Source organism: Protomyctophum bolini (assembly GCF_963924005.1).
Source record: "Protomyctophum bolini genome assembly, chromosome: 14".
NCBI lineage: Eukaryota > Metazoa > Chordata > Actinopteri > Myctophiformes > Myctophidae > Protomyctophum > Protomyctophum bolini.
In genome coordinates this window covers 1,194,075-1,201,574 of record NC_137875.1, presented here as the reverse complement: position 1 = coordinate 1,201,574, position 7,500 = coordinate 1,194,075, and positions in this window count along the sequence as shown.

Sequence of the window (7,500 nt, the reverse complement as noted above, 5' to 3'; positions counted from 1 at the left end):
TAGTAATAATGTGGGGGTCCTTGACATGACAATGTTTGACAACCACCTGTTTAAATATCGTTCAGCAAGCCCAAAATAAACTAGGCTACATTTTAGAATACGCCCCTAAACAACTGTAACCCACCACAACAACAACATTAACCACCAATATGTAGGCCTACAAGCAACTTTAGAGAAAAAACAAACAAAAAAAGCACAAAGTCGCTTATAATAGGCGGACCTGGCAACACGGCCTGCCGCTGGGAAGGCAGATCGCTGACTTACAAATCATGCGGATGGGCGTGTGAGCGCGAGGCGCAGGGCTCGGGTCCATCCGCATGCTTCTGTTATTGGGGGTGGGAGGGGCTGTCGCGGTGCTCGCGCAGGAGCTTCCGTTCCGGTTCTCGGATTTCATTGGACGGCGACTTGACTCGGCGGGCCGGGCGAGGGGAGGGGAAAAAAACTACAAAAATCCATAACCCTGCAATCGTCACATCGGTGCCGTAAACCTGATGTACACTGACGCAAAATGTCTGCACTTGAAGCAGGCCTGTCGTTATGAAGATGTCTTTAAATTGGTCTGATCTGTCTTTAAAATGTCTGATGAATTGAAAATGAAGGACCAGAGACGAAATGTTTTTATAATCGTCATGGGGGCGCCCATCCCCCGCCGCAGCAGGGAAATAAAGTTGTTATTTTCACTTATTTATTTATTTGTAACACTTTTTAAAGTGTCACAGTGTTTGGATTATAAACAGAAGAGCTGGAGAATGTTTAAATGCCATGATTGCACTGAGTCATCTGGTAGGCTACTCCTTTGATTGATTGATTTATTGATTGAAATGTTATTAACAATTTGCAGAATTACAGTACATTTCAAGCACAAACTCAATACAAAGCACGTTAACTGTGAGTGGACGACCCAATTAAACATTACACTTGTTTACAAGAGAAGAGGGTCCACCTTGTTCAATTCATCAAAACATTTAGAGACGTACATATATTTTACAGAGGCCATGCAGTTTCGAATTGCAGCCGTCCGTATAGGTGCCCTTTGAGAGAGGTTTTGAAGGAGTCAAGGGATTCGCATGTCTTAATGACTGTTGGTAGGGCGTTCCACATTTTGGTGGCATATAGGAGCGAAAATAATGTAGTCCCTTGTTTGTGCAGAATCTGTGCTGTGCATCATGGTTTGTTGAATCGTTGCACTCCCTCTGGTGTTGTGGGTGTGGACTTGTTAACATTAAGGAAGTATTTAGACAGGTACATGCAGGTACCTTGGTGGTGTATCGAATCTTGTGGGGTTACCAGGCCCATTGAAGATGCTCTGTCATCGACCCTAAGCCATCCCAGCCTGTCAAAGTGGGCATGGGTGAGGTGGGTTCGGGGGGTGAGGCCAAGTATAGGAGCCTGACCAGTTTGTTTTGGGAGGTCTGGAGCCTAGTTTTAAGGGCCTTTGGCAAGTAACTTAAGTAATATACTACTTCCAGTAATATTATTACTTTTTTCCAGTAATATGTAACTTAACTAGTTACTTTCACATTTTCAGTAATAATATTACATTTACTTTTTTCCAAAAGTAATATTATTACTATTTTCACGAGCCTTGGTGGAACTGTGGGTTTGAGTGTTTATTTATAATGGTAGACTGGGTAGGGGTCAAGTTGCTCTGCAGACTGCTGATCCGCTCTAGATCTAGACTCTAGAGCGGATACGGAAACGATGCACACTCGTCGGTACGCATGTGTGAAGTATCGGATGCAGAAGGGCGGGCCTTAAACCGTCCGGAACACGGAACAACAACCTAAACTGTTTCTTTTTTGTGACCAATGTATATATTTTTTTAAGCAACTATAGCATTTGTTTGCTTTAATGAACAACATAAGTTGTTCAAAAATTGCGTTTCACAGGTGTGGTTTTCATTTAGACTGTAATTAATTAATTCATACACAGTAAAAGTCTTAGTGTTCATTTAATTAAAATGAGTGTACACATGGACCCATCATCATGTGTACACTATACAGTACACTTTTTAGAGTTAAATAAACACTGCAGAATAGGGGAGGGGGGACTGCTAATGTTGAAAATGCAAAGTAAGACTTTTGGGGACAAAATATGCAATTACTGGAGGCGAGAGAAAAAAGTAATAAGTAAAGTAATAAGTAACTAGTTACTTTTCTCAGGGAGTAATAAGTAGTGTACCTTTATTCCTTTTTTTTAAAGTAATAAGTAATAAGTAGTATATTAGTGTTAAAGTAATATTTTGCCAACACTGTGTACCAGGAGGTGGATGCATAGTCAAAGAAACCTTGTACGAGGGCTCCTAGCTGCTATAAGGTCTTCAAGGTGTTTTTGTTGACCAGTGAGGAGATCCTGTAACTAAAGGAATCTTGTTCTTTGGTTGACTTTTTTGATTACGTTGGTGAACAAGTATAGCTATAAGCACAGTAGGCTACTGTATATTAAATACCCTACCTGGTGACAAGTAGCTATAAGCACAGTAGGCTACTGTATATTAAATACCCTACCTGGCAGGTGAAAACAAGTTTAGCATTTGAATGCCTGATCTGCATGTGTACAAGAGGACAGACAGGCAACGTCCATTTCATTCATTCATTCATTCATTCATGCATTCATTCTACGATGTAGAAATACTATAGCAATGAAAATAATAGAGATGATATACCCATATGTATATCGTATATATACATATAGATGTAACTGTTTTAATGTCAAGGACCCCCAGATTTATGAGAAAAGGGCGTATACTAAATGATTGTGAGGCTATAGGCTATATTAACTACTTTTGCTGGGGACCCCCTGGAACCTCCCAAAGGACCCCCGGGGGTCCGCGGACACCACTTTGAGTACTAGGCTATCATCATCATCATCATAATCGTCATTTTAACTACATAGAAGTGTCTATTTGTTTGTCTTTAATGTTTTGATGAATTGAACAATGTGGACCCTGTTGTAAACAAGTGTAAGGCTTAATTGGGTCGTCCACTCACAGTTAACAGTCTTTGTATTGAGTTTGTGCTTGAAATGTACTGTAATTCTGCAAACTGTTAATAAAGATTTCAATCAATCAATCAATCAATCATCATCATCATCATCAAAACATGTAGGCTACCTCAAAATAGTGTGCTGTGGTGAGGGTGCTGCAGCACCGCCTGGTGGTGATGGTGGGGGTAGATCCTTTTGGATGTAAAAGGTGTTTGTTTGGCTTTCCGTAGTTTAGAACCTTTTTAACAGCTACTGGGTGACACAGGGTGACAGGAACCTGTTCATAGTTGCACGGTTTGCACCTGTGTTCACATTTGAGCTGCAGAGCGCGTTAATATATACGCCAAGGTTAAAAAACCTTAAGGTTAAAACGGTTAAAACTAATTTTATAAAACTTTTACCTTGTTGGATAAATTCACGGAACTTTCTGGCCAGTCCCAAATATAGGTAAGACATCCATTACTGTTTTTAATGCCGCTGTTCTGCCGCCGTGCAGAAAATATGTGCTGTTGTGATTTATATAATATGTATAGATTAAATAACCCATGTGGGCTCTTTAATGTATACTATACAAGGTTCTGGAAAATCCAACACAGACTTTAGGTGAAATAGAACACTGTCTTTGCTGCTGCTGGCGCTGCTGTTGTTGTTGGAGTGTGTGTGTGTGTGTGTGTGTGTGTGTGTGTGTGTGTTTGTGTGCGTTGTACATTCAAACCACAGTGAGTCTGGAAGAGACATTCCTTATCACCTACCTTTTATAAATATTTGTCATTATAACAAACTGTCTTTGCACCTAATTAATTAATTAATTACATCTCTGAAGCCATAAGGGATGTGTTACGGTATAAGCTTGTGTGGGTTCAGTCAGTCAGAAGTGTCACACACACACACACACACACACACACACACACACACACACACACACACACACACACACACACACACACACACACACACACACATGTCACTCACACACACGGACAGACGCGTGTTTCCATGCTTTACACTCCTGTTAGAGAGAAGATAGCATTTCTATGTAGACTAGACAGCTCTCTACAGACTATAGGCTACCCATAGTTTAATAATCTACTTTTAGACAGATGCTATTGATTGATTGAAATATTAACAGTTTGCAGAATTGCAGCACAAATCAAGCACAACTCAATGCAAAGACGGTTAACTGTGAGTGGACGACCCGATAAAGCATTACACTTACATTACAATTACAAGATACACCTCTTAGCTTACTTATGATTATTGATGACTAATGTATTTGATGTATTACCAACATGTCTTGAACCTTACTGTAAGTCTCTCTGGATTCAGAGCGTTTGATAAATGACTCCATTGTAAATTGTAGCTGACGACCCTGTCAACCCTTTTGCAGTAGAACTGTTACTTCTGTTATGAGCCAGCAGGTGGCAGCATTGGCCCACAGTTCAGCTTGTTGACTGTTCAAGCAATGTTTAATGCAAATCAAAGTGAGTGCCAGTGATAGAAGAAGTAGTTCTCACATTGTTGAGTGGTGCTGGCCACTCCTATGCGGAGCTGTACGTGTGTGTGTGTGTGTGTGTGTGTGTGTGTGTGTGTGTGTGTGTGTGTGTGTGTGTGTGTGTGTGTGTGTGTGTGTGTGTGTGTGTGTGTGTGTGTGTGTGTGTGTGTGTGTGTGTGTGTACACACGTGTGTGTATGTATTTGGTTAAAATGGGTGGGGTTTAAAAAAAGGCAAAAGCTTGCTCTGGTGCACTGGCCTAAAAGTGGGTCCTTAAAAACTGCTAAAACGTCTGAAATGTATGTATGTGTGTAGTATTTAAAAGGGGGTGCTTTTTAGTAAAAAGCCCAGCCCACAAAACCTTCATATATTTAAAACAAATCCAAAATAAGGTTACCAGTGAAGGGCAAAATGCCTATTCACTGGGGACTATGCAAGGCAGAGGCGTCCACCCCCCTGAGTCCAAGTTAAGCTAGACCGCATACCTATTTGAATTCCGGACATTTACTGGCAATAGAGTAGTTCTATATTGCAGCATTGATACTTTATTTTATTTGAATAATAATATAGTTTTTTATTGGGGACAGCCAAGCAGTACATCTGACAAGAAAAACATGTATACAGTAGTCACCCATTTCTTTTCATTTTTAAAATCATTACAAACATACACCCCCCTTGGTTTAGGTTTAGGTATAGTTTATTGAGGTTAGGTTTAGGTATAGTTTACTGAGGTTAGGTTTAGGTATAGTTTACTGAGGTTAGGTTTAGGTATAGTTTACTGAGGTTAGGTTTAGGTATAGTTTACTGAGGTTAGGTTTAGGTATAGTTTACTGAGGTTAGGTTTAGGTATAGTTTACTGAGGTTAGGTTTAGGTATAGTTTACTGAGGTTAGGTTTAGGTATAGTTTACTGAGGTTAGGTTTAGGTATAGTTTACTGAGGTTAGGTTTAGGTATAGTTTACTGAGGTTAGGTTTAGGTATAGTTTACTGAGGTTAGGTTTAGGTATAGTTAACTGAGGTTAGGTTTAGGTATAGTTTACTGAGGTTAGGTTTAGGTATAGTTTACTGAGGTTAGGTTTAGGTATAGTTAACTGAGGTTAGGTTTAGGTATAGTTAACTGAGGTTAGGTTTAGGTATAGTTTACTGAGGTTAGGTTTAGGTATAGTTTACTGAGGTTAGCAGTGTGCTGAGTGCTCATTATTATTATTAAAGTCTTATTGTCCCCGGTCGATGAAAGTGTTGGTACACAAACAGTATTTTTGATAAACATTCTGCCTATATTTAAATAAAGTGTTCAATGGTTGTACACACAAAAGCCTCTGTTGTCTTGTTCACCTGAGTTTGGGTCACCACAGTAACAGTAAACATATGGTTGTTGTCGGGTCTCTCCCCTTAAAGAGAGTGGCGTAGTCAAAGTGATTTATTCCAAAACATTATCAGTGTCCACACATATGAGAGAACAAGATAGACAGGAAGAACGAGAAAGAGGAAAACTGGCAGAAATCAAAGATTACTCCGTGAAGCAAGATATGGAGCCCGGCCGCGGGAGGTGAAGTGTTATTTATTCATTATAAACCAATGTAGAACATAATGAGACAGTATTTATACATCTGATGTTTTGCCTTAAGTTATATACGTGTCGATCGATTTCTTTCCTACTTGTTTTGTTTTTTGTTGCTAAGCAGCAGTTGAGGAGAACACAACTACGCATTCCTTTATTTGAGCAACACAACTTCTGCAGCTGCATCCTGATCAAAGCCTAATAATAAATAAATAAACTTTATTTTGTAAACAATTAACGGCACTGAAGGATCAGCGGCGCTATCGGCTAGTGTCTGCAGCCTGTCACGAGTCCCGTGATGAACGTTGTTCCGTATTTTAATGTCGGGTCGGGGAATAAATACAGTAGGACTATGAATGACGGCAGGATTTATTTGACAACTCTGTCCTGCTTTCTTCACGAGAAGAGAAGAGCGCTCACCGCTCAGAACAGAGCGGCCCACACCATAGTATGCCTCCCTTCCTCTGCGGGTTAGGGTTCTTGGAAACGCCCCCCAGCCACTGCGTTAGTTTTACTGAGGTTAGGTTTAGGTATAGTTTACTGAGGTTAGGTTTAGGTATAGTTTACTGAGGTTAGGTTAGGTATAGTTAACTGAGGTTAGGTTTAGGTATAGTTAACTGAGGTTAGGTTTAGGTATAGTTTACTGAGGTTAGGTTTAGGTATAGTTTATTGAGGTTAGGTTTAGGTATAGTTAACTGAGGTTAGGTTTAGGTATAGTTAACTGAGGTTAGGTTTAGGTATAGTTTACTGAGGTTAGGTTTAGGTATAGTTTACTGAGGTTAGGTTTAGGTATAGTTTACTGAGGTTAGGTTTAGGTATAGTTTACTGAGGTTAGGTTTAGGTATAGTTAACTGAGGTTAGGTTTAGGTATAGTTTACTGAGGTTAGGTTTAGGTATAGTTTACTGAGGTTAGGTTTAGGTATAGTTTACTGAGGTTAGGTATAGTTTTACTGAGGTTAGGTTTAGGTATAGTTTACTGAGGTTAGGTTTAGGTATAGTTAACTGAGGTTAGGTTTAGGTATAGTTAACTGAGGTTAGGTTTAGGTATAGTTTATTGAGGTTAGGTTTAGGTATAGTTTACTGAGGTTAGGTTTAGGTATAGTTAACTGAGGTTAGGTTTAGGTATAGTTTACTGAGGTTAGGTTTAGGTATAGTTTACTGAGGTTAGGTTTAGATAGTTTACTGAGGTTAGGTTTAGGTATAGTTTACTGAGGTTAGGTTTAGGTTAGGTATAGTTTTACTGAGGTTAGGTTTAGGTATAGTTAACTGAGGTTAGGTTTAGGTATAGTTTACTGAGGTTAGGTTTAGGTATAGTTAACTGAGGTTAGGTTTAGGTATAGTTTACTGAGGTTAGGTTTAGGTATAGTTTACTGAGGTTAGGTTTAGGTATAGTTTACTGAGGTTAGGTTTAGGTATAGTTTACTGAGGTTAGGTTTAGGTATAGTTAACTGAGGTTAGGTTTAG